Below are 24,885 nucleotides of genomic sequence, written 5' to 3' on the forward strand. Positions count from 1 at the left end.
GGTACTGTAACAACTCTGCTGGCATCACTGCATGGCCTCCCATCCCCCACCTGCATTACTCTCAAACTCACTTCTCTGGGCCTTGTTGTGACTTCTCTCTGCTGCCAGCTCCATGCTGTGTGCCTCATGTCTGCTATTTGCTCTGTGCATGCTCTGTCTGTGTGCATAGGGGGGCAGCACCGGCAACTCCTGTTTCTTATAGAGACTCTGTGCACCTGGCTAAGGTGTCCCTGGCCAATCGCCATGAGGCTTCCTGTATTTAAGACATCCCCACCCATTGGTGGGAGCCTGTGCAACTTACTCCCTCAGTCAGTTCTTAGCTGCTGAGGTACCAGGCCCTGTCTCGCTTACTCTGTGTCCTGTGTAGCCACCCAGAGGGGCTTAGTACCCTGGTCTATGTCCTTGTGTAGCCACTCAGCGGGGCTTTGTACCCTGGCCTATGTCTGCCACCCAGAGGGGCATCGTACCCTGGCTTGTGTCCATGTCTTTGTGTCTTGTCTCATTCCTGACTCTGTCTTAGTCTAGTCCCGTTCCTGTGTCCGTTTATATCCCTGCCTTGGTTTCCTTTCTCTGCTGTGCGTATTCTGTGTCTTGCTTTGCCCTGCTCTGCCCTCTGTGTCTTGCTTTACTCTGCTTTCGGCTCTGCTGTCTGCAACCTTGCTTTGATCCTTGCTCTGCATTGTGAACTTGCTCTGCACTCTGTGGTTTTGCTCTCGGCTCTGCACTCTGTGTCACGCTCTGCACTCTGACTTTGCTCTGCACTCAGTTCTGCACTCTGTGGCTTTGCTCTCAGCTCTGCTCTCTGTTAGTCCATGAGCCGGGCCAGATATCGGTACCACCCGGAGTGACTAATTTTCTTTGGTATTTTTAGGTAGATGCATGTCTGTAGTTTATTTTTTGATATGATAGCCCTTACATATACGTAGCTTATAAACCCCTTCAGCCCTAGGCCTATTTGTACCCAAGTGCCTAAGCCAATCTGACCTGTGCCACTTCATGGGCTAATAACTTTGGAACGCTTTCACCTATCCAAGCCATTCTGAGATTGTTTTATCGTGACATATTGTACTTCACGTCAGTGCTAAATGGGAGTCAATATATTTTACCTTTCTATATAAAAAAATGCTAAATATTCGGAAATTTTGGAAAAATCGGCAATTTTTTAACTTTGAAATTCTCTGCTTTTTACAAAAATACTGATACCCCCCATAATAGTTATTAATTTACACTCCCCACATGTTTACTTCATATTGGCATCATTTTGAAAATGAAACCTTATTGTTTTACGACGTAATAGGGCTTATAGTTTTATGCGCAATTTTTCACATTTACAGCAAAACCCACTTTTCAAAGGACCAAGTCACTTCTGAAGTCACTTTAAGGGGCTTACATAACAGAAACCACCCATAAATTACCCCATTTTGCAAACTACACCCCTCAAGCTGTTCAAAACTCATTTTTAAAAACTGTTAACCCTTTAGGTGTTCCACAGGAATTTTAGCAGAATGAAGGCGAAATTTCAAAATTTCATTTTTTTTCCAGATATTACATTGTAATCCAATTTTACCTGCAACCTAGCAAGGGTTAACGGCAAACCCAAACTTGGTTACCCTAATTCTGCAGTTTATAGAAACACCCCACATGTACTCGTAAACTAAAGTATGGGCACACAGCACAGCTCAACACGGAAGGAGCGCTATGTGGTTTTTGGGTGGCGGATTCACTGGAAGAAATCTAGGGGGCCATGTCACATTTGAAGGCTGCCTGAGGTACCCCCACAGTGGAAACCCCAAAAAGTGACCCTATTTTGGAAACTACACCCCCAAGGAATCTTTTAGGGGGTATAGTGACCACTTTGACCCAACCAGTGTTTCACAGTAGTTGGAAACACTTGGTTGAGAAAATGGAAAAAGTGCATTTTTTACATGAAGGTGTCATTTTAGGCTCATTTTTTTATTTTTAAGAGGTGTACCAGCAAAAAATGCACCCCACTATTTGTTCACCAATCTCTCCCGAACACAACAACACCCGATATGTTGTCGTACACTGCAGTATTGGGGAACGGCAGGCCTCGGAAGTATCTACCCAGGTGTGTTCACAACCCTGGCCTGGGATAACATTGACAGACTTGAGGAGACACTAAGTGGAGCAGGTACATCTCATAGAGTCAATGGCATTGCTGTTCAGTCCAATTTTGCATGCTCTGTGACAAAGAAAGTCCTGCCAGATGTAACCAAGTCGAAGAAAAGAAGCATAACTCTGACAGAATTAATGCTACCGATATACAATGTTGGGCAGCGGGGAGAGCCACCCAGGATTGAGACTTCGAATGTTAACACTACCAAGGAGGTCCAGGATTCAAAAACCAAAAACCATATCTGGCTTCTGGCTAGAATGTCAGACCATGAGGATCAGACCACCAGCAGTTGGACTGGGTTCAACATAAAAATCCGCAGCGACATTGTAGTGGCCCAGGACACTGTAAGCTACCTGCCCACTATCAATGCTCCTGCAACAGCCATGTCCACTGTGAATGAAGTCTTGGAGCAAACACATGCCATCATGCAGACCCTGAAGCTTAACAGAATTGTGTGTGTGTTTGATCAAGCACTCTATGCCAAAGCTGCCGAGGTTATCTGGAAACAGGAGAAGTTCAAGAACATTATAATTAGAATGGGTGTCTTCCACACAATCTGTAATCTCCTCTCTATCATAGGGAACAGATTTCAGGATGCAGGCCTTAGAGATCTGTGTGTTGAATCCGGTGTAATCGCTGAAGGATCAGTGTCTGGAGTGATGGACGGCCGGAGGTACAACAGAGCAGTGAGACTACACAAGCTGGTCTATGAAGCACTTATGAGGCTTGCATGGAAAAACTTCCTTCCATGGCTAGAAGAAAACCATGCAAGGGACCTTCACCATCTGGATGAAACACTGAAGAACATCACAAACTTTCGCATCAGTGTGTCGCAGGGATCCTTCGAAAAGCTCTTGGATAATGAATCTTGCACACTTACCCTGAAGCTCTTTCAAGTTTATCTTGAGACCCTCAGAAATGAACAACTCTCAGCATTCTGGATGTCATACTTGGACATGGTCGAGACCATGCTGGCCCTGGTTCGAGCTTCAAGAGAAGGCAACTGGATGCTTCACCTAGGAGCAATCCGACAGATGATACCATGGTGTTTTGCCTATGACAAGGTCAACTATGCCCGATACCTAACCTATTACTATGCCACAATGTCTCGGCTGCCCATAGAACACCCAGAGGTCCATGAATACTTCATGCAAGGTGGCTTTTCGGTCCAGATCGGTAGCAAGAATCCTTTTGGACGAATTCCTGTGGACCAGACCATTGAAGAGACAATCAACAAAGACACCCAGACACCAGGGGGCACAAAAGGCTTCAGCCTCAAAGTTGGAGCTGTTTCCAGGTTCTACCTGACATCAGAGTACCGCAGTATGTACTTGAGGCAGCTGAGGGCCCTGGTAGGCCAACAATATACTGACTTCAGCCATTCAGACCTACAGGTGTCTAGGATTAGAAGAGATGAAGCCGATGTCCAATCTTTCGTTCAACTGCTGGAGACAGGTTGGGTGAACCCCTTCAACAAAGAGCATAATGGTGAACTTATCAGTTTGTCAACAGCGACTGTAGCACCACCAGATGTAGCCAAAGACCTTCAAGGGGCATACAGTATAGGAGAGGATGCATATCAAACATTCAAGGATGAGCGTTTGGGTACCGATAAGCCAACTACATTGTTTCATGACAAGATGACGAAGAACAAACTTAAAACGTTCTCTAACATCCAAATGAAGACACGCAGACAAGGTCTTGGCAAGGAGGTAATTTTGAAGGCTGACAGAAACCTATTTGGCCAGATGATACTTGTAGCTGAGAACAGAAAGCTACAAATGAGTGATGTCTTGACTCATCCCCTGGGTCCATTGCCATGGGCACTTGCCAATGGTGATGGGTCTATCCGCAAGACCAACAAGGCTGCCCTCGCAAGGGAGTTGGAGAGGAATGCTCGTCCTGCAGAAGTGATCCCCGAGCCCTCTGCAACCATCATTGATGGGATGAGCCTGGTTCAGAAACTGAAGGGAAACAATGCAACATTTGGCCAGCTAGCAGGCACAGCAATGAGTCGCGCTATCCATGAGGGTGCTAAGAGCAAGCGCATTGATATTGTCTTTGACGTCTACAAGGAGACATCCATCAAAGATACAGAAAGAGTCAACAGATATGAAGGCACAGGGATCCATTTCAAGAACATTCAACATGGGCACAACATCCAGCAGTGGAAAAAGCTTCTAAGTAGTTCCTCCAACAAGGCAAGTCTCATAAAGTTTCTGGTAGAAGAATGGAAGGCGAAACACCACAGGGAGAAGCTTGAGGAGAAGGAGCTGTATGTCACATGTGAGCAGCTCTGCTTTAAGATCACCAAAGAACAGTGGGAAGAGGCTGCTGACCTTAAGTCAAATCAAGAAGAAGCAGACAAACGCCTCCTTCTCCATGCTCTTCATGCAGCAGAATCTGGTTACAAGTCGGTCATCATCACTTCGGAGGATACTGATGTCATGGTCCTGTGTCTGGGCATGTGCCACAAAATCCCATCCCACCTGTTCCAGAAATGCGGTACACAGAACCGGACAAGATTCCTGGATATCACCACTCTGAGCCGAACATTGGGAGGCAGCGTATGTGATTCATTGATTGGTATGCATGCATTTACAGGCTGTGACACCGTCAGTGCATTCGCTGGCCGTGGGAAGATGACGACACTCAAGCAGTTGAAGATGAACAAGACATACCAGGATGCCTTTCAGGAAGTTGGTCGTTCATGGGAAGTGTCTACCGAACTTTTTGAGAAGTTACAGGAAATCACCTGCCACATGTACCTGCCAACTACCCAAACAACTGAGGTAAACAGGCTCCGTTATCAGCTGTTCTGTGCCAGACGTGGAGTGGTAGAGTCAAGTCAACTCCCTCCTTGCCAGGACTGCCTTTTCATGCATGCACTGCGTGCAAACTACCAGGCTGCGATCTGGAGGAGAAGTCTGCAGAGCCAGCCATGGGTTGCAAACCCAACAGACTGCGGTTGGATGATAGATAACGACGGAAAGCTTGTTGTCAAGTGGATGCAAGGGGCACCAGCACCAGAAGCTATTATACAGCTACTGTCCTGCAAGTGTGTGCGGTCATGTGAACTTCCTCAGTGTACTTGCCTCAGCAATGGCCTGAAGTGCACAGACATGTGCAGATTACAGACATGCCAGAACAAGGGTACTGAAGACGAGCCAGTAGAACAACAGTCAGATTCAGAGTCCGATGTTGAAGATATTATGGAGTAACATATATATATATATATATATATATATATATATATATATATATATATATATATATATATATATATATATATATATATATATGCACATGACATGTTCAGTGTGTATTTACATAACTTGGATTAAATTTTGTTACAAATACTACATCTAGTCACTCCGGGTGGTACCGATATCGTCATATTTGGTTCTTGGCTCATGCTAAAATTCCTGTGGAACACCTAAAGGGTTAACAGTTTTTAAAAATGAGTTTTGAACAGCTTGAGGGGTGTAGTTTGCAAAATGGGGTAATTTATGGGTGGTTTCTGTTATGTAAGCCCCTTAAAGTGACTTCAGAAGTGACTTGGTCCTTTGAAAAGTGGGTTTTGCTGTAAATGTGAAAAATTGCGCATAAAACTATAAGCCCTATTACGTCGTAAAACAATAAGGTTTCATTTTCAAAATGATGCCAATATGAAGTAAACATGTGGGGAGTGTAAATTAATAACTATTATGGGGGGTATCAGTATTTTTGTAAAAAGCAGAGAATTTCAAAGTTAAAAAATTGCCGATTTTTCCAAAATTTCCGAATATTTAGCATTTTTTTATATAGAAAGGTAAAATATATTGACTCCCATTTAGCACTGACGTGAAGTACAATATGTCACGAGAAAACAATCTCAGAATGGCTTGGATAGGTGAAAGCGTTCCAAAGTTATTAGCCCATGAAGTGGCACAGGTCAGATTGGCTTAGGCACTTGGGTACAAATAGGCCTAGGGCTGAAGGGGTTAATAAGCTACGTATATGTAAGGGCTATCATATCAAAAAATAAACTACAGACATGCATCTACCTAAAAATACCAAAGAGAATTAGTCACTCCGCTTGGTACCGATATCGTCAAATTTGGTTCTTGGCTCATGGACTATGTAGCTTTGCTCTGCACTTTGCTCTGTACTTTGACTTTGCTCTGCACTCTGTGGCCCTGCTCTGCGGCTCCGCTCAGCGCTCGCTCTGCAGCTCCGCTTCTTGTGGTTCTACCTTGCTCCGCTCCTTGCGGTTCTACCTGGCTCCGCTCCTTGCGGTTCTACTTCTCCCACTCTTGGCTCCGCCTCCTGCGTTTCTGCGCTTGGCTCCGCCTCCTGCTTTTCTTGGCTCTAGCTCCTGTGCTTTTGCTCTGCATTCGCTCTTGTGGTCTTTCTCTACCTATCCTTAAGTCCTCCTGTCTGAACAGGTTCTTACCTGTTTTACATGCAAGCCTGCAGACGGGTCCCTACCGGTTCTTCCAGTGTTCCAGTCTTGTCCACCTGTCCTGCCAGAGAGCCAGCCGTACCTGCCTGCCTACCAGAGAGCCAGCCGTGCCCGCCTGCCTGCCAGTGTCTCTGTTGTAACCGTCTGCCTGCCTGTGTCCCAGCCGTGCCCGCCTGTCTGCCTGAGTGCCAGCTGTGCCCACTCGCCTGTCTATGTTCCGTTCCCCGGTGGGATCAGCAGCCACAGCCAGACACCACCTGGAGTGGTACCTGGTAGCTTCCTATTGCACAAGTCTGACCTCACCATCAGAGGCTCCAGCGAACACCTAGGAAGCTACTTAGTTATGCCCCTTCCAGTGAAGTTTGGTCTGTGGTCCAGTGGGGCCACACCCCCGCACGCCCGCGCCAACCAGTCTGGGTGCGAGCGTGATAGTTTGCACAGGCCATGGTCCCCGCTGAGTCCCATGTGCCTTCGCTCTCGGAGCAAGATGAACTTTCTTGCCAGTATAGGCCTCCGAGGAAAATGTTTACCCAGTCTGAAAGCCAGTCCTTCACTGCTCCATCCCCAATTGTCATCTCTAATGAGCTGTTTGATCGACTTCAAGCCTGCGCTACTAATGACGAATCCATGCCAGCAGATCCTCCATGCTACTATGGGGACCCAAAGCAATGTCGGGTGTTCTTGGAGCAGTGCTTACGTTATTTCAAGTGGCATGCTCCCCAATTCCCCACTGACTGGTTGAAAGTAGGTTTCTTAATTGCCTACCTAAGAGGAGATGCTTTGATGTGGTGCGACCCCCTTTGGGAAGCAAGGGACCCCATTATCTCGAATCTGCTGGCCTTCCTGGTGGCCTTCTGTAAAGCCTTTGATGAGCCAAGTACTGCATCTCCTGAAAAGTCTTCCCCTCCAAGCTCACAGAGACGGTCCAGACGAAAGAAACCTGTAGGTAAACCGTCGCTTCTGTCCATGACCGTCCAAGACTCACCTGCTCCACAACCTGCCAAAGCGGCCACCCGAGCAAGATCCAAGAGGTCTAATAAGAGGGGGCTGGCAAATCTGCAGCCTGAATCTTGTGCTGAGATTGAAATACAGTATCCCTGTGGTTGTAAAGAACATTCAGATGGTCTTTGCCCTGTGAAGCCTGTACTCCAAAACCCTGGGCCAGTAGGAGAGGCTATCCCTGGCGAGAGTACTTCCTCTCCATCTAAGTTAATGACTGTTTCTCTGCCTTCTTGGAGCTTTGGTGTGTGTAAACCGCCTATCATGCGGAGTCGGTGTATGGTCTCCGTTTTACAGCTCCAGAACCCAGTGTGGGCGTTGCCGGATAATGGCCAAACCCTGCTAAAGAGCAGTCTAGTCCTGCAAGGACAACTACAGCTCCAAGTTGGAGCCTTATACACGAAGAAGTTTGTCTTCCACATGCTGTCTGTTATGCCCATGAGTCATTCTGAGCCAAGGACTCTACCACCCGCTCTGGGCAAGAGTTCCAGTAAAGTGCTTCGTTTGAACTTACCCAGTCTTGAGAAGTGTCTGGTTCCCATGCGTCAAAGACACTCAGCAGTGTCATCTTCTTCAGCTGGTCTGCTAGTCGACGAGTCAAGGTGTGCTAATGTCACCCAAGATGGGGAATCGGTGACTATCTCTCCACACATCTCCCACGACTATACCTGTAATCCGTTCCAAGGAACATCCCTGGCGTTTGGACAATTTCTTCTGGATAACGGACAGAAGATGGTTCTTATGTGGATACCTTCAGCGTCCCTGTGGCCGGCTGATGAAGATTTCAAAACAGAAGTCTGTTCACCTCAATTTTTCTTTGACCTGGTGGAGCTGTTGTTCTCCACACTCATCTCTAGTGACTTTTCCTGTGTTCAGTATTCGGGAGCTTCTCTGCTACCTGTTGGGCTAAAGTTGAATCCTATGAGAAGGTTTCCAGTTTCCATATGTCTGGCTGGTGAAGATGTTAAGACAGTAGCATTCAAGTCCCTGTTACCTATGTACCTGGAGGAGGTGGTCCTGCTCATTGTGGAAGCTAACCCTGTTGAGCACCAAGAGACTTTGTTTCCTGAGATTCCGGGTGACCCGCCTGCCTTATTCTACCCTGAAGATGTCATGTTGGTCTGGACTGTGTGTGAACCTATTCTTCTTCTGCAAATCATCCTGGCGAGCTTGAAGAAGAGGGGCCGTAAAGGGGGGTACTGTAACAACTCTGCTGGCATCACTGCATGGCCTCCCATCCCCCACCTGCATTACTCTCAAACTCACTTCTCTGGGCCTTGTTGTGACTTCTCTCTGCTGCCAGCTCCATGCTGTGTGCCTCATGTCTGCTATTTGCTCTGTGCATGCTCTGTCTGTGTGCATAGGGGGGCAGCACCGGCAACTCCTGTTTCTTATAGAGACTCTGTGCACCTGGCTAAGGTGTCCCTGGCCAATCGCCATGAGGCTTCCTGTATTTAAGACATCCCCACCCATTGGTGGGAGCCTGTGCAACTTACTCCCTCAGTCAGTTCTTAGCTGCTGAGGTACCAGGCCCTGTCTCGCTTACTCTGTGTCCTGTGTAGCCACCCAGAGGGGCTTAGTACCCTGGTCTATGTCCTTGTGTAGCCACTCAGCGGGGCTTTGTACCCTGGCCTATGTCTGCCACCCAGAGGGGCATCGTACCCTGGCTTGTGTCCATGTCTTTGTGTCTTGTCTCATTCCTGACTCTGTCTTAGTCTAGTCCCGTTCCTGTGTCCGTTTATATCCCTGCCTTGGTTTCCTTTCTCTGCTGTGCGTATTCTGTGTCTTGCTTTGCCCTGCTCTGCCCTCTGTGTCTTGCTTTACTCTGCTTTCGGCTCTGCTGTCTGCAACCTTGCTTTGATCCTTGCTCTGCATTGTGAACTTGCTCTGCACTCTGTGGTTTTGCTCTCGGCTCTGCACTCTGTGTCACGCTCTGCACTCTGACTTTGCTCTGCACTCAGTTCTGCACTCTGTGGCTTTGCTCTCAGCTCTGCTCTCTGTAGCTTTGCTCTGCACTTTGCTCTGTACTTTGACTTTGCTCTGCACTCTGTGGCCCTGCTCTGCGGCTCCGCTCAGCGCTCGCTCTGCAGCTCCGCTTCTTGTGGTTCTACCTTGCTCCGCTCCTTGCGGTTCTACCTGGCTCCGCTCCTTGCGGTTCTACTTCTCCCACTCTTGGCTCCGCCTCCTGCGTTTCTGCGCTTGGCTCCGCCTCCTGCTTTTCTTGGCTCTAGCTCCTGTGCTTTTGCTCTGCATTCGCTCTTGTGGTCTTTCTCTACCTATCCTTAAGTCCTCCTGTCTGAACAGGTTCTTACCTGTTTTACATGCAAGCCTGCAGACGGGTCCCTACCGGTTCTTCCAGTGTTCCAGTCTTGTCCACCTGTCCTGCCAGAGAGCCAGCCGTACCTGCCTGCCTACCAGAGAGCCAGCCGTGCCCGCCTGACTGCCAGTGTCTCTGTTGTACCTGTCTGCCTGCCTGTGTCTCAGCCGTGCCCGCCTGTCAGCCTGAGTGCCAGCCGTGCCCGCTTGCCTGTCTATGTTCCGTTCCCCGGTGGGATCAGCAGCCACAGCCAGACACCACCCTGGAGTGGTACCTGGTAGCTTCCTATTGCACAAGTCTGACCTCACCATCAGAGGCTCCAGCGAACACCTAGGAAGCTACTTAGTTACGGCCCTTCCAGGGAAGTTTGGTCTGTGGTCCAGTGGGGCCACACCCCCGCACGCCCACGCCAACCAGTCTGGGCGCGTGCGTGACAGCATACTTTCTGTCTCTTGGTTAGCTGTGCACAGATGCCTCCCCTCTGGTTCCTCAGGAGGCACCAGAAAGCCCTCAATGGCCTTTTAGGGAGCTAGGTCTGAGGTGATGATTTTAGTTGTTTAGCTATGGAATGTGTAGTTTGGATAAGGACCAATAGGGTATGGGGGCAGCTTCTCTGTATTGTGGGTTTACCTATTCCCATTATCCGTGAGCGAGTGAGTAAGTGAGGTACTTAATATCTACATGTTAGAACATCATGTAATGTGTATTATATCAGTGTTATGTCCATGAGGAAAGGAAAAGCTGGTGGACATATTTCAGACTGTTGAATACTCCAAATAGCGTAGATAGGTGAGGTGTCTAATAATAAGTCAAATTAGGTATCTAACAATCTATGTTTGTTCAGCTTTTTGTGCAATCTTATTTTTTCTCTCAAAACAATAAAAAGCACATAGAAACCTGACAGACTAAGCAGGCACTCATCATTCGGATCTGGCAATGTAACATGATTCCATAATCAACGGAAACCATTGTGCACACAAGTGTAGAATGCGTAGCTCAGAACACACCACGTTGGTTTCTTGTCACAGAAGGTTAGCTATCTTATCTCTTGGCATCACAGACTTGGCCCTATCCTGGGTCTCGTCATACCTAACAGACCGGACATTCAGCATCTCCCACTCGCACATCACCTCCTCACCTCACTCTCTATCTGTCGGAGTTTCGCAAGGTTCAGTCCTAGGGCCCCTGCTTTTCTCAATTTACACTTTTGGCCTGGAATAGGTCATAGAATCTCATGGCTTGCAGTATCACCTCTATGCTGATGACACACAGATCTGCCTCTCAGGACCAAATATCACCTCCCTACTAACCAAAATGCCACAATGTCTGTCCGCTATTTCATCCTTCCTCTCTGCTAGATTTCTAAAACTAAATATGAACAAAACAGAATTCATTATCTTTCCCCCATCTCACTCAACTCCCCCAACAGACCTATCCATTAAACTAAATGGCTACTCACTCTCGTCAGTCCCACAAGCTCACTGCCTTGGGGTAATCCTTGACTCTGATCTTTCCTTTATACCACATATCCAAAACCTTTCCACTTCCTGCTGATTTCAACTCAAAAATATTTCTCGGATCTGTACATTCCTCAACCAAGAATCTGCAAAAAACTTAGTCCATGCACTCATCATCTTCCGCCTTGACTACTGCACCTCCTACTTTGCGGACTCCTTTCTAACACTCTTGCACCCCTTCAATCTATTCTAAACTCTGCTGCCCACCTAATCTACTTATACCCCCGCTATTCTCCGGCCTCTCCCCTCTGTCAATCCCTTCACTGGCTCCCCATTACCTAGAAACTCCAGTTTAAAATCCTAACCATGGCATGCAAAACCATCCACAACCTGTCTCCTCCATACATCTGCAATCTCATCTCCCGGTACTTACCAGCACGCAACCTCCGATCCTCACAAGATCTCCTTCTCTACTCCCCTCATATTTCCTCTTTCCACAATCGCATGCAAGATTTCTAATGTGTATGCCCCCTACTCTGGAACTCTCTACCCCAACATATCAGACTCTCACGTACCGTGGAAACCTTCAAGAGGAACCTGAAGTATTCTTTAAGATTTCATGCCAATCTCATTGTACAATAGTATATGTATTTTCTTTTTAAACAAACAATGAAGTTAAAAGCGAGAAAATTACTCTCAGTACTAATATACAATCCAGAAGTATGCCAAGACATATCCTCCAAATTTCTTCATAATACAGCATACAAACATTTCTGTTCTTCTTTCTCCAGGGCAGATCACATTTGTTAAAATGTATTAAGTTGTAAATCAGACAGGACAGTTGTCCCAGCTTTACACAATATGTTACGAAGTAGTATTCTATGCCCTTCAGATTTTTGTGTCAAAATCACTTTGCCCACCGAAGCTCATAAAACATGCACAATATTGGTTGTTGAAGTTTCTTCAGCAACCCATTAAAACTACAAGCAATTTATTTTCCTCATGAACTCCTCAACATTAAATTGCAGCACCATAAAGGAAAAGTTGTGTATTTAAGAAAATCACTCAATCGATAGACATGTTAATATAATAATAATAATATAATAATCTTTATTTATATAGCGCCAACATATTCTGTAGCGCTTTACAGTTTAACAGCTTCAAACACAACAGTCATAAGTAACAATGTTAACAATACAATAATTAAAGAAACACAAGACGACCCTGCTCGTGAGAGCTTACAATCTACAATGAGGTAGGGGAGATACAAAGTACAGGTGTGTATTTACAATGATGTATTTACAATGATGGTCCAGCCATCTTCAGGGATTGGGGGATAGACGGAAGTAGTGAATGGGCTACACACAACAAAACAAAATAACTGATTAGGGAACATGATAGGCCGCTCTGAACAAATGTGTTTTGAGGGAGCGCCTAAAACTATGCAAATTGCGGATGGTCCTAATTTCTTGGGGTAAAGCATTCCAGAGGATTGGCGCAGCACGGGAGAAGTCTTGGAGTCGGGAGTGGGAGGTACAGAATAGTGCAGAGGTTAGTCGAAAGTCATTTGCAGAGCGCAGAGGTCGGTTAGGCTGATAGACAGAAATGAGGGAGGAGATGTTAGGGGGTGCCGCACTGTGAAGAGCTTTGTGGGTGAGAACAAGTACTTTGAATTGTATCCTGTAATGAATGGGCAGCCAGTGTAATGACTGGCGAAGAGCGGATGCGTTTGAGTAACGATTAGCTAGATAGATGACCCTGGCTGCTGCATTAAGGATAGACTGGAGAGGGGAAAGTCGAGTGAGGGGGAGGCCAATTAATAGAGAGTTGCAGTAGTCCAGGTGGGAGTGGATCAGGGCGACAGTGAGGGTTTTTGTTGTTTCTATAGTGAGAAAAGGGAGGATTCTAGAGATGTTCTTTAGGTGTAAGCGGCATGAGCGGGCAAGAGATTGTATATGGGATGTGAAGGAGAGATCAGAGTCAAACATAACACCCAGACAGCGTGCCTGCTGCCTGGGTGTTATTATGGTGCCACCCACGGAGAGGGACACGTCAGGTTTAGGGAGGTTAGTAGATGGTGGGAGCAGAAGAAGTTCAGTTTTGAAGAGGTTGAGTTTCAGATAGAGAGCGGACATGATGTTGGAGACTGCAGACAGACAGTCAGTGGCATTCTGTAGTACAGCGGGGGTAAGGTCAGGGGATGATGTATATAGTTGTGTGTCATCAGCATAAAGAAGGTACTGAAAGCCAAATCTGCTGATGGTCTGTCCAATTGGGGCCATGTAGAGAGAGAAAAGAAGGGGCCAAGGACTGAGCCCTGAGGTACCCCGACAGTGAGAGGAAGAGGAGACGAAGTGGAGCCAGAGAACAGGTGTGAGGGAATTGGGTTGGTAGTGCATGTAGTCGGGCGAGAAGAGGAGAGGAGCCTGGAGACTTCTTCTTCTGTGATGGGATCGAATGTGGAAACTGAGCCAGGGAAAATGCAGGGAGGGATGGGAGTCACTGAACTTGGTGAATGGGAGTGGATTTCCTGACTGATGTTATCTATTTTCTCTATAAAGTGGGAGGCCAGGTCATCAGCACAAATGTCTGTGATAGGGGCTTGTGCTTTTGGCCTGAGGAGGGAGTGAAAGGTGTCAAAAAGTTTCTTGGGGTTGTTGGATAGTGAGGAGATCATGGAGGTGAAGTAGGTCTGTTTGGTGAGGTGAAGGGCAGAGTTATAAGTCCTTAAAATAAATTTGAAGTGTATGAAGTCTTCTGGTGTGCGTGTTTTCCTCCATAAGCATTCAGAACACCTAGAGCATCGCTGGAGAAATAAATAACAGATGTCAGCAAAAAATCAATTAGCTAGTAGACCAATAGGTCTAGTTCGTGATCTATATTACAGGGTTCAGGCTAATAGCCTATCATTACCCTAAAGCAGAGCATAAAGGGTCATTTGCTATATATGCATAAGATTTCAAGAGTGAAGAAATTGCAGACATAGGTGTCTCAAATCAAAAGATATTTAAATAAAGGAAGCATGCAGAGAGACATTACCTTGTGACATGATGTTAACCTTGTGCGGGGGTGCAAGTAAGACATGGCTTCGTGAGAACAGACATCAGTCTGGCATTGTCGTATTGAAAAATAGCTCCTGAGACACTTCTATGTTCTCTTGTGAAAGCTTTTTAATGGAGTTGCCCATGTGGTATTAAAGCCAATCTATGGCTATTACTGTATTTAAGATCTAATTAGGACTCCTCACTGAAGAGGATAGACCTCCATTCAGACCTCCTTTGCAGTTTTGGTCTTTAACATAATAGCCTTTGAGAGTGGTGGCATGAGGTAAATGGAACACCTGAAGCTTGACACCTGGATTGTAGCCCAATCTCATACAAACTCCTTGTTTTAGTTTGTTTGTACACTGGTGGATGCCTTAGACTTGGCATGTGATGTCTCATTTCACTTGCAGTACAGAATGGATTACTACATGCCATTCTTCGAATCAGACAAAACCATGTGGGCAACACCATGAAGATGCCTTCATGAGGGAGTATTACACCCAACTCCCAGGATAATGGTGTGGGTTGACATAATGTATCACAGCTGGGCCTATCTAGTCTTCATTCCAGGTGCACTAACAGTGAGGTGTTACATTGATTAGGTGATGGAAACATTGTTACGGACATTTCTCCAGAAGGCCCCAGGAGCCATTTTTCAACACAACAATGCCAAGCCACATGTTGCTTATGCTATTGTGAGCATCCTGCATTGTCTAAACGTGCTAAAATTGCCCGTAGCGCCTACAGAATTTTTTGCCTTTGAACACATCTGGGATTATTATTCAGTGACTGCAATGAACTGCCAGCAGCGGATCCTGATGATTTGCATATCTAAGTGCATTCAGCATGGCAGAGCATTCCTCATGCAACCATTAATAGCCTAATTTTTAGATGCAATAGTCTGTAAATATGTGTATTCTAAGTATGGTGCTTATACTGTTTGCTTAATAAATTGAGATGTTTTGAAAAAAACCTATATATTATTTGCATATAATTAGCATGTCTATTGATCCTGTGATTTTCAATCTTGGAGTTGTTATTTCAATGTTGAGAAGTGTGTATGAAACTATACTTCATGGTATATAAATGTGGTAGTTGAGAGATAAAGTTAAAATTAAATTCTCAATGTTTTACGTAGGTAACATGATTGAACCGCAATATGCATGAGTACAAATGAGCGTTTCTTTTTATATTATCTATGCACCTTGTTTGCAATAAGTATGATACAACCGACACCTGTCACCCTCACCATTCAATGGTGACTGCTATGTTTTTACATGTTTGGTTAGATTGGTGAGAGATGGCAAAAAGCAGGAGTACTTTGGGCTAAAAATGCAGTTGTCCTATCCCAATACTATTCTGCACTTAGATAGAGCAGCATAGTATGATGACAGATCCTCTGTAAAGACCCTAAAGCTTCTTTTGCTTTAATCTTCCATTTTGTACACTTTGTTAAAGTCTCCTTTTTATGTATTTGCTGCCTAAAGGATAATTTATTTGTGCCCCAATTAATTTCGGCAGAGGCATACCATGATTAATATTCAGAATGACTTTATTTATATGTTGCATGCAGTCAGTAGCAAGAATTAGTTTATGTCGTATTATGGAAAGGCTGGCCTCATAATTCGGTATAATACATCATGGCATTCTGCGTGGGCAACTTATTTCCTGTCTCAAGAGTTTAACATTCCAGGCAGGATTTGGGCATCATTATCGCAAGAGATACTGTAACTCCCTATTCTTTCAGGTTTAAATGACATATTACTATTATTAAATGTTTTGAATTCTTGCAAATGGTCCATGCAAAAAAAGAAATTAATATTTTAAAAAATCACATTTTAATCCAAGCTGCTGGAAGATTAATATCTATTTTATTTTGCTCTTAGAGACCGTGCCAAGTGTGTGCTTGATGGCAGTACCGGCTTCACTGTTGCTATAGTCTCCATCTGAATTTGAATGGAAAGCAGCCATGCTCAGAAATCTCATTTACGTTAATAATACCCAAGCATGCTCTGTGTCGATAGAGAATGCTATGTCCTAAATACAGCATGTTCTCTGTATAGAAGGTGTGAAGCCGTAACTACATCCATGAGCTTGGACTGTTGGCGCTTAAGGGCTCACCATGTTAATGATGGGGAAATCAACATTGATAGATGAGTTAGATTATTTTATAATCTTGATATAACTATTTTGTTGTTTTCAAATGAAAGGGAGTCTGTCATGTGAGCAAACTGTTTTAAAGGGAACCTGTCACCTACTTTTTAGTATATAAGTTTCGGCCACCACCATCAGGGGCTTATCTACAGCATTCTATAATGCTGTAGATAAGCCCCCGATGTAACCCTGAAAGATAAGAAAAACAAGTTAGCTTATACTCACCTGGGGGGTGGTCCGGTCCGGTCCGATGGGCGTCTGGGTCCGGCGCCTCCCATCTTCATGCGGTGACGCCCTATTCCTTGCTTCCTGTCGCAGCTCCTGTGCAGGCGTACTTTGTCTGCCCTGTTGAGGGCAGAGCAAAGTATTGCAGTGCACAGGCGCTGGGGTTCTCGGACCTTTCCCGGCTCCTGCGCACTGCAGTACTTTGCTCTGCCCTCAACAGGGCAGATAAAGTACGCCAGCGCAGGAGCTGTGACAGGAAGCAAGGAAGAAGATATCATCGTATGAAGATGGATGATTAACATTTTCATATATTGGAAAAGCTTTGCAATTTATTTATTTTTCATATATGAAAACTACTGATGAAACTCTGATGATAAAAACTGAGTCAGGTGAGGGCCCAAGTAGGATTCCACACCCAATACAGAACAACATTATGGCCTTGAAATTCCCATAATAATGTGAAAAAAGGGAGAATTGTATTTTATTTCACACAGGCAATAGACATTATTGGCATTTCATTAGAACAGATTATGACACAGAATGGCAGAAGCACATATGAGAGCAAAAGTCACAAGTCAGATACTAGCTAGTTATGAGCGAGAACTAAAATGCGCAAGTGCTCAAATCAAACAGGTCGGACCCTCAGACGGGCTTGACTCGAGTGACAGGTATAATAAAAGTCAACGAGAAACTCAAGCATTTTTCCAGCAGACCCTCCCATGAGGTCTGGTGGCAGGAAAATCATTAAAAGGGATGGAAACAGCACTAAAATGGAATTGCGAACAATGCAAGAACTGCTAAAAATTAGACGGAAGCTGGACTCCGATACACCCTAAATTAGACATAAAGGATGGCCTCAAACACATTATGCTAAAATTGTTAGGTATTGGGACTCCTATATTCATAAATCCTATGAACTAAGTGCAAGGGCTGTCAAAAATTTGTAGGAGGAACTCCAATACACACTGGAAGGCAAGTAGGAGAAGGCCTCAGAGAACCCTTTTTTCTCTTTATTAAGGAATGAGACTCCTATACTGGTAAAGCCTATACACTAAGTGCATGGCCTAGCAAAAAATTAAAGGAGGTACTTCAATACGCTCTGTAAGACTCAAGGAGGGTGGCCTCAGAATACATTTTTTGACAATATTAAAATGATTGTGACTTGTAAATTTTAAAAATATTATGATGAGGCCCTCTCCTACAACTACGAGTGCTAGGATGACATGTGCCTAAGCATCCTGGTGGTGGTCGGGCTGGTATTGTTCAACACCTGCTGATATTGGTACGGCACAGGTTGCAATTCACCATTTTCTTGTCTTCTTCACTTTTTGTAAAAAAGCGCTAGACTGAAGAACATCTAACCCTTGGCCTGGGATCTTGCCGTGTGCGGGTGTTCTGGGGTACAGTTGACTGCATTCTCCCTTTGCCATGCCTCTTCCTCTTCCTGCCTGTTGCAGTGCTGCAGATCACTCCCCTCTGATCTGCTGTCCTCGCTCTGTATATACCTTTGCCAGGTTGATTCTGTGATTTCATCATCCACCACCTCGACTTCCACTTCCACATTCTGGTTCTCATCCAGACTTGTTGACTTAACAACATGACCAGCTGGCAATTGTGTCTCATTTTCATCCACCTCTTGAGACAGTAATTGTCGCTCCCCAGTGTTACCTTCTTCTGAGTGTGGCACCTCAAATATTTGAGTATCACCGCACACATTCTCCCCATGTCCCTCTTGAAAAGTGCAATAAAGGTAAAGGTAAAGAGCACCTCAGAGTGTCCGAGTGTGATCACTTGTCTCCTAGGACTTGCCATGGTGGGAGGAGCAAAACTCAGGGTGAGTATTATGTGGTTCAGACTCTTGGCTAGTGAGACTGGACCCAGTGGAAGACAGGGTATAGTTGGGAAACAGACTAGAAGCATTATCTACCATACAGCCCACCACCTGTTCACACTGTTCTGTCTTCTACAATGGTGTCCCGCTCCCCCCCTGCAAAGGAGGACAGGAAGCTAAGCCCAGATAACGAGTGTGTATGTTGTGCTCCTGCAGCAGGCACAGTTTGCCCTGGCCAACAGCCATTGCCTCTGCATGCACCACCATTAGCAGGACATCCACTTCCCCATCCTTTATCGCACGCCTTGTGCATTTTAAATTAGATATGAAGATAAGAGCGGTATTAATAGGGACTACAGTAGAATTGATGTAGGCCTGAAAAGTACTTTTTGTAGGACTGTAAGGCAATAACTCCTGCCTAAATGCCTCTTAACTAGCCCTTCTCCATCAACTCTCCCTACACTAAATGCAGTCATCAGCATTTATTATAGGGAATATAATAGATTAAATTTAGCCCTGAAAATGAATTTGGGTTTTATGTTGCAGCAGCAAGGACTGGAAGGCAATAATCCCTGCCTAGATGCCTCTAATTCATTATTGTTTATCCAGCAGCTCTCCCTACACTAAATGCAGCTAAGAGCAGTATTAATTGAGAATAGAATAGATTTGACTTAACCCTGAAAGGGTTCTTGGTTTTACACTGCAGTAGCAAAGACAGTAAGGCAATAATCACTCTAATACACTATCATTTGTACAGCAGCTCTCCCTACACTATTTTTGAGTACAGTGTTGAAAGCATTGCGTCACTGTGTCTTATATAGACCTGATTCAAAAAAAGCAGTAAAGCCGCACCCTATAATTATATAGTCTCTATGGACATCGGGGCGCACGTCCTCACCAGGGGGTCCATCCCAGATAGAACATCCAAATCCAAACTGAAGAAAAGGACAGCGCCACACCGGATAGTGAAAAGCAGCTCACATATTTATTCTGCCTCCTGCGGCAACGTTTCGGTCCAAAGACCTTTGTCAAGCTTGACAAAGGTCTTTGGACCGAAACGTTGCCGCAGGAGGCAGAATAAATATGTGAGCTGCTTTTCACTATCCGGTGTGGCGCTGTCCTTTTCTTCAGTTTGGATTTATATAGACCTGAAGCGCCATGTGGTCGGCCAGTCACAGTAATGCCAGTAGTCAACATGGTTACGGCATTACTGTTATTGGCAGGCAATCCCCAAATGTTTAATGGATGAAAAACAGATAAAAAATATGCAGGGCGGGACTCGAACATGGCCTCCAGTACCAGGCGATACTCGGCCAAATAACAAGGGTGGCCAAGCATCCTGATTCTCGATGGAGTATCAAGCAGTGTAAAGTACACTCGCTCATCACTAATAATAGCACTTCGGGGACAGGCACATGAGAGCCTATCCCCAAAGACAAAGCCATGCCAATAGCACTGACTTTTGTTCTCATATGTGCTTATGCCATGCTATGTCACAATCCGTTCTGATGAAGGCCCAATAATAGTTCAAAACGTCAATTACTTACAAAAGGGGATTGCCTGTGTGAAATGAAATAAATGTTTTCCTTTTTTCACATTAATACTGGAGTGCCAAGTCTACAATTTTTTACTGATGAAACTTACAGTAGATACAGATAACTGATACACATTAATGATAACTGACATCTGCATGAGACATTAGTGCAAAGTACCCTAGAAATACATTGCTTTGTAAAAATTTTTTAATTAAATTAAAAATAGTTTTAGATTTTATTTCAAGCAGATTACATTAGGTTAGTTGCTTAGTGCTTCCTGTTGTGAATTTGGATTCTGGGCTCCCCCGGTGGCCGCTTGTGGAATTGGACTTGTCATCCTCTTTCCTGTTTCACCTGGTTCCATCAGTAGTGGGTGTCGCTATTTAAGCTCATTTCTCTGGTGGTTTCTTGCCGGTCAACAATGTTATCTGATGCCTCTCAGTGCTTGTTCCTGCTTCTAGACAACTACTAGATAAGTTGGACTTTTGTCCATGTTTTGTTTTGCCTATTTGTTCCAGTTCACAGCTGAAGTTTTGTTACTGTGTCTGGAAAGCTCTCGTTGATCAGGGATTGCTACTCTGGCGTTATGAGTTAATGCCAGAGTTTAAGGTAATCTCTGGATGGTGTTTTGTTAGTGTTTTTCTGCTGACCATGAAAGTATACTATCTGTCTTCTGCTATCTAGTAAGCGGACCTCAAATTTGCTAAGACTATTTTCCTGCTGCGTTTGTTGTTTCATCTGAACTCACCGTCATTATATGTGGGGGGCTACTGTCTTCTTTGGAATATTTCTCTAGAGGTGAGCCAGGTCTTATATTTCCCTCTGCTAGCTATTTAGGTCTTAGGCCAGAGCTGGGCATCTAGCGATAAATAGGAAATGCTACCTGGCTATTTCTAGTTGCGCGGCAGGCTTAGTTCATGGTCAGTATAGTTCCATCTTCCGAGAGCTTGTCCCTCTATAGGCTTGCTATGATCTCTGCCTGCAGAGATCATGACAGTTTGACCGGCCATAAAGTGTTAAAGACCCAGGTTGAGAAAGGAGAGTTATAAGAAGTCTGCTGGAATTTTTTTTTTTTTTTTTTTCTTTCCTCCAGTCTGCCTTGCTGCAGTCTTTTTTCTCTCTCTCCTCCTAATCTCTGTATGCTCTGTGTGCACCTGACAATAATGGATCTCCAGAGTGTAACTGCGGGTTTGAATAATCTCATCACGAAAGTACAAAATTTACAAGATTTTGTGGTACATGCTCCGGTATCTGAGCCGAGAATTCCTTTGCCGGAGTTCTTCACAGGGAATAGAGCTAGCTTCCAGAATTTCCGAAATAATTGTAAGCTTTATTTGTCCCTGAAGTCTCGTTCAGCTGGAGACCCTGCTCAGCAGGTTAGGATTGTGATTTCCTTGCTCAGGGGTGACCCTCAAGATTGGGCCTTCTCATTGCCAGCAGGGGATCCTGCGTTACGCGATGTGGATGCGTTTTTTCTGGCCTTGGGCTTGCTTTATGAGGAACCTCATTTGGAACTTCAGGCAGAAAAAACTTTGATGGCACTATCTCAGGGGCAAGACGAAGCTGAAGTTTTCTGCCAAAAATTCCGTAAATGGTCTGTGCTTACTCAGTGGAATGAGTGCGCCTTGGCGGCAACTTTCAGAGAAGGTCTCTCTGATGCCGTTAAGGATGTTATGGTGGGGTTCCCTTTGCCTGCAGGTCTGAATGAGTCCATGACAATGGCTATTCAGATTGATAGGCGTCTGCGGGAGCGCAAACCGGTGCACCATCTGGCGGTGTCTATGGAAAAGACGCCAGAAAGTATGCAGTGTGATAGAATTCTGTCCAGGAGCGAGCGACAGAATTTTAGACGGAAGAATGGATTGTGTTTCTATTGTGGGGATTCTACTCATGTTATATCAGCATGCTCTAGGCGTACAAAGAAGCTTGATAAGTCTGTTTCCATTGGCACCATTCAGTCTAAGTTTATTTTGTCTGTAACCCTGATTTGCTCTTTGTCATCCATTGCCACGGACGCCTATGTTGACTCTGGCGCCGCTCTGAGTCTTATGGATTGGTCCTTTGCCAATCGTTGTGGTTTTGATTTAGAGCCTTTGGAGACTCTTATTCCTCTGAAGGGGATTGACTCCACCCCATTGGCTAATAATAAACCACAATACTGGACACAAGTAACCATGCGTATCAATCCGGATCACCAGGAGATTATTCGTTTCCTGGTGCTGTATAATTTACATGACGATTTGGTACTGGGATTGCCATGGTTGCAGTCTCACAACCCAGTCTTGGACTGGAGAGCAATGTCTGTGTTGAGCTGGGGATGTAAGGGTATTCATGGGGACGTACCTTTGGTTTCTATTTCGTCGTCCATTCCCTCTGAAGTCCCTGAGTTCCTCTCTGATTATCAAGACGTCTTTGACGAACCCAAGCTTGGGTCGTTACCTCCGCACCGTGAGTGCGATTGTGCCATAGATTTGATACCGGGTTGTAAATATCCAAAGGGTCGTTTGTTTAATTTGTCTGTGCCGGAACATGCTGCTATGCGGGAATATATAAAGGAGTCTTTGGAAAAGGGACATATTCGTCCATCTTCTTCTCCCTTGGGAGCTGGGTTTTTCTTTGTCTCAAAAAAAGACGGCTCTTTGAGACCATGTATTGATTATCGGCTTCTGAATAAGATCACTGTTAAGTATCAATACCCATTGCCATTGCTTACTGATTTGTTTGCTCGTATAGAGGGTGCTAAGTGGTTCTCTAAAATTGATCTTCGTGGGGCGTATAATTTGGTGCGGATCAGGCAGGGGGATGAGTGGAAGACCGCATTTAATACGCCCGAGGGCCACTTTGAGTATTTGGTCATGCCTTTTGGTCTTTCTAATGCCCCTTCAGTTTTCCAGTCTTTTATGCATGATATTTTCCGCGATTTTCTGGATAAATTTATGATAATATATCTGGATGATATTCTGATTTTTTCTGATGACTGGGACTCTCATGTCCAGCAGGTCAGGAGAGTTTTTCAGGTTCTGCGGTCTAATTCTTTATGTGTGAAGGGGTCTAAGTGCGTTTTTGGGGTCCAGAAAATTTCCTTTTTGGGGTATATTTTTTCTCCCTCTTCCATTGAGATGGATTCCGTCAAGGTGCAAGCTATTTGTGACTGGACTCAGCCCTCCTCTCTTAAGGGTCTTCAGAGATTTTTGGGCTTTGCCAACTTTTACCGCCGATTTATTGCTGGTTTTTCGGATGTCGTTAAACCACTGACTGATTTGACCAGACAAGGCGCTGATGTTGCTAATTGGTCCCCTCATGCTGTAGAGGCCTTTCAGGAGCTTAAGCGCCGTTTTGCCTCTGCCCCTGTGTTGCGTCAGCCTGATGTGAATCTGCCTTTTCAGGTTGAGGTTGACGCTTCGGAGATCGGAGCTGGGGCAGTGTTGTCGCAGAAAGGTTCCGACTGCTCCGTCATTAGGCCTTGTGCCTTCTTTTCTCGCAAATTTTCGCCCGCAGAGCAGAATCGGGAGCTTTTGGCCATGAAGTGGGCGTTTGAGGAGTGGCGCCATTGGCTCGAGGGGGCTAGGCATCAGGTGGTGGTATTGACTGACCACAAAAATTTGATTTATCTTGAGACTGCCAGACGCCTGAATCCTAGACAGGCGCGCTGGTCTTTATTTTTTTCTCGCTTTAATTTTGTGGTGTCATACCTACCGGGTTCTAAGAATGTTAAGGCAGATGCCCTTTCTAGGAGTTTTGACCCGGACTCTCCTGGTAATTCTGAACCCACAGGTATCCTTAGGGAGGGAGTAATTTTGTCGGCCGTTTCTCCTGATCTGCGGCGGTCCTTGCAAGAGTTTCAGGCGGATAGACCGGATCGTTGTCCGCCTGATAGACTGTTTGTTCCGGATGATTGGACCAGCAGAGTCATCTCTGAGGTACATTCTTCTGCATTGGCAGGTCATCCCGGAATTTTTGGTACCAGGGATTTGGTGGCAAGATCCTTCTGGTGGCCTTCCCTGTCACGAGATGTGCGAGTCTTTGTGCAGTCATGTGACGTTTGTGCTCGGGCCAAGTCTTGTAGTTCTCGGGCTAGCGGACTGCTGTTGCCCTTGCCTATTCCTAAGAGGCCTTGGACACACATCTCGATGGATTTTATTTCAGATCTGCCTGTTTCCCAGAAGATGTCTGTCATCTGGGTGGTCTGTGACCGTTTCTCTAAAATGGTCCATTTGGTTCCTCTGCCCAAGTTGCCTTCTTCTTCTGAGTTGGTTCCTCTGTTTTTTCAGAATGTTGTCCGATTGCACGGTATTCCTGAGAATATTGTTTCTGACAGAGGTACCCAATTTGTGTCTAGATTTTGGCGGGCATTCTGTGCTAGGATGGGCATAGATTTGTCTTTTTCATCTGCTTTTCACCCTCAGACTAATGGCCAGACCGAGCGGACTAATCAGACCCTTGAGACATATCTGAGGTGTTTTGTCTCTGCTGACCAGGATGATTGGGTTGCTTTTTTGCCATTGGCAGAGTTCGCCCTCAATAATCGGGCCAGTTCTTCCACCTTGGTGTCCCCGTTTTTCTGTAATTCGGGGTTTCACCCTCGATTTTCCTCCGGTCAGGTGGAATCCTCGGATTGTCCTGGAGTGGATGCGGTGGTGGAGAGATTGCATCACATCTGGGGGCAGGTTATGGACAATTTGAAGTTGTCCCAGGAGAAGACTCAGCGTTTTGCCAACCGTCATCGTCGTGTTGGTTCTCGG

The sequence above is a fragment of the Ranitomeya variabilis genome, chromosome 2 (genome assembly GCF_051348905.1).
Source record: "Ranitomeya variabilis isolate aRanVar5 chromosome 2, aRanVar5.hap1, whole genome shotgun sequence".
In the NCBI taxonomy this organism is placed as follows: domain Eukaryota; kingdom Metazoa; phylum Chordata; class Amphibia; order Anura; family Dendrobatidae; genus Ranitomeya; species Ranitomeya variabilis.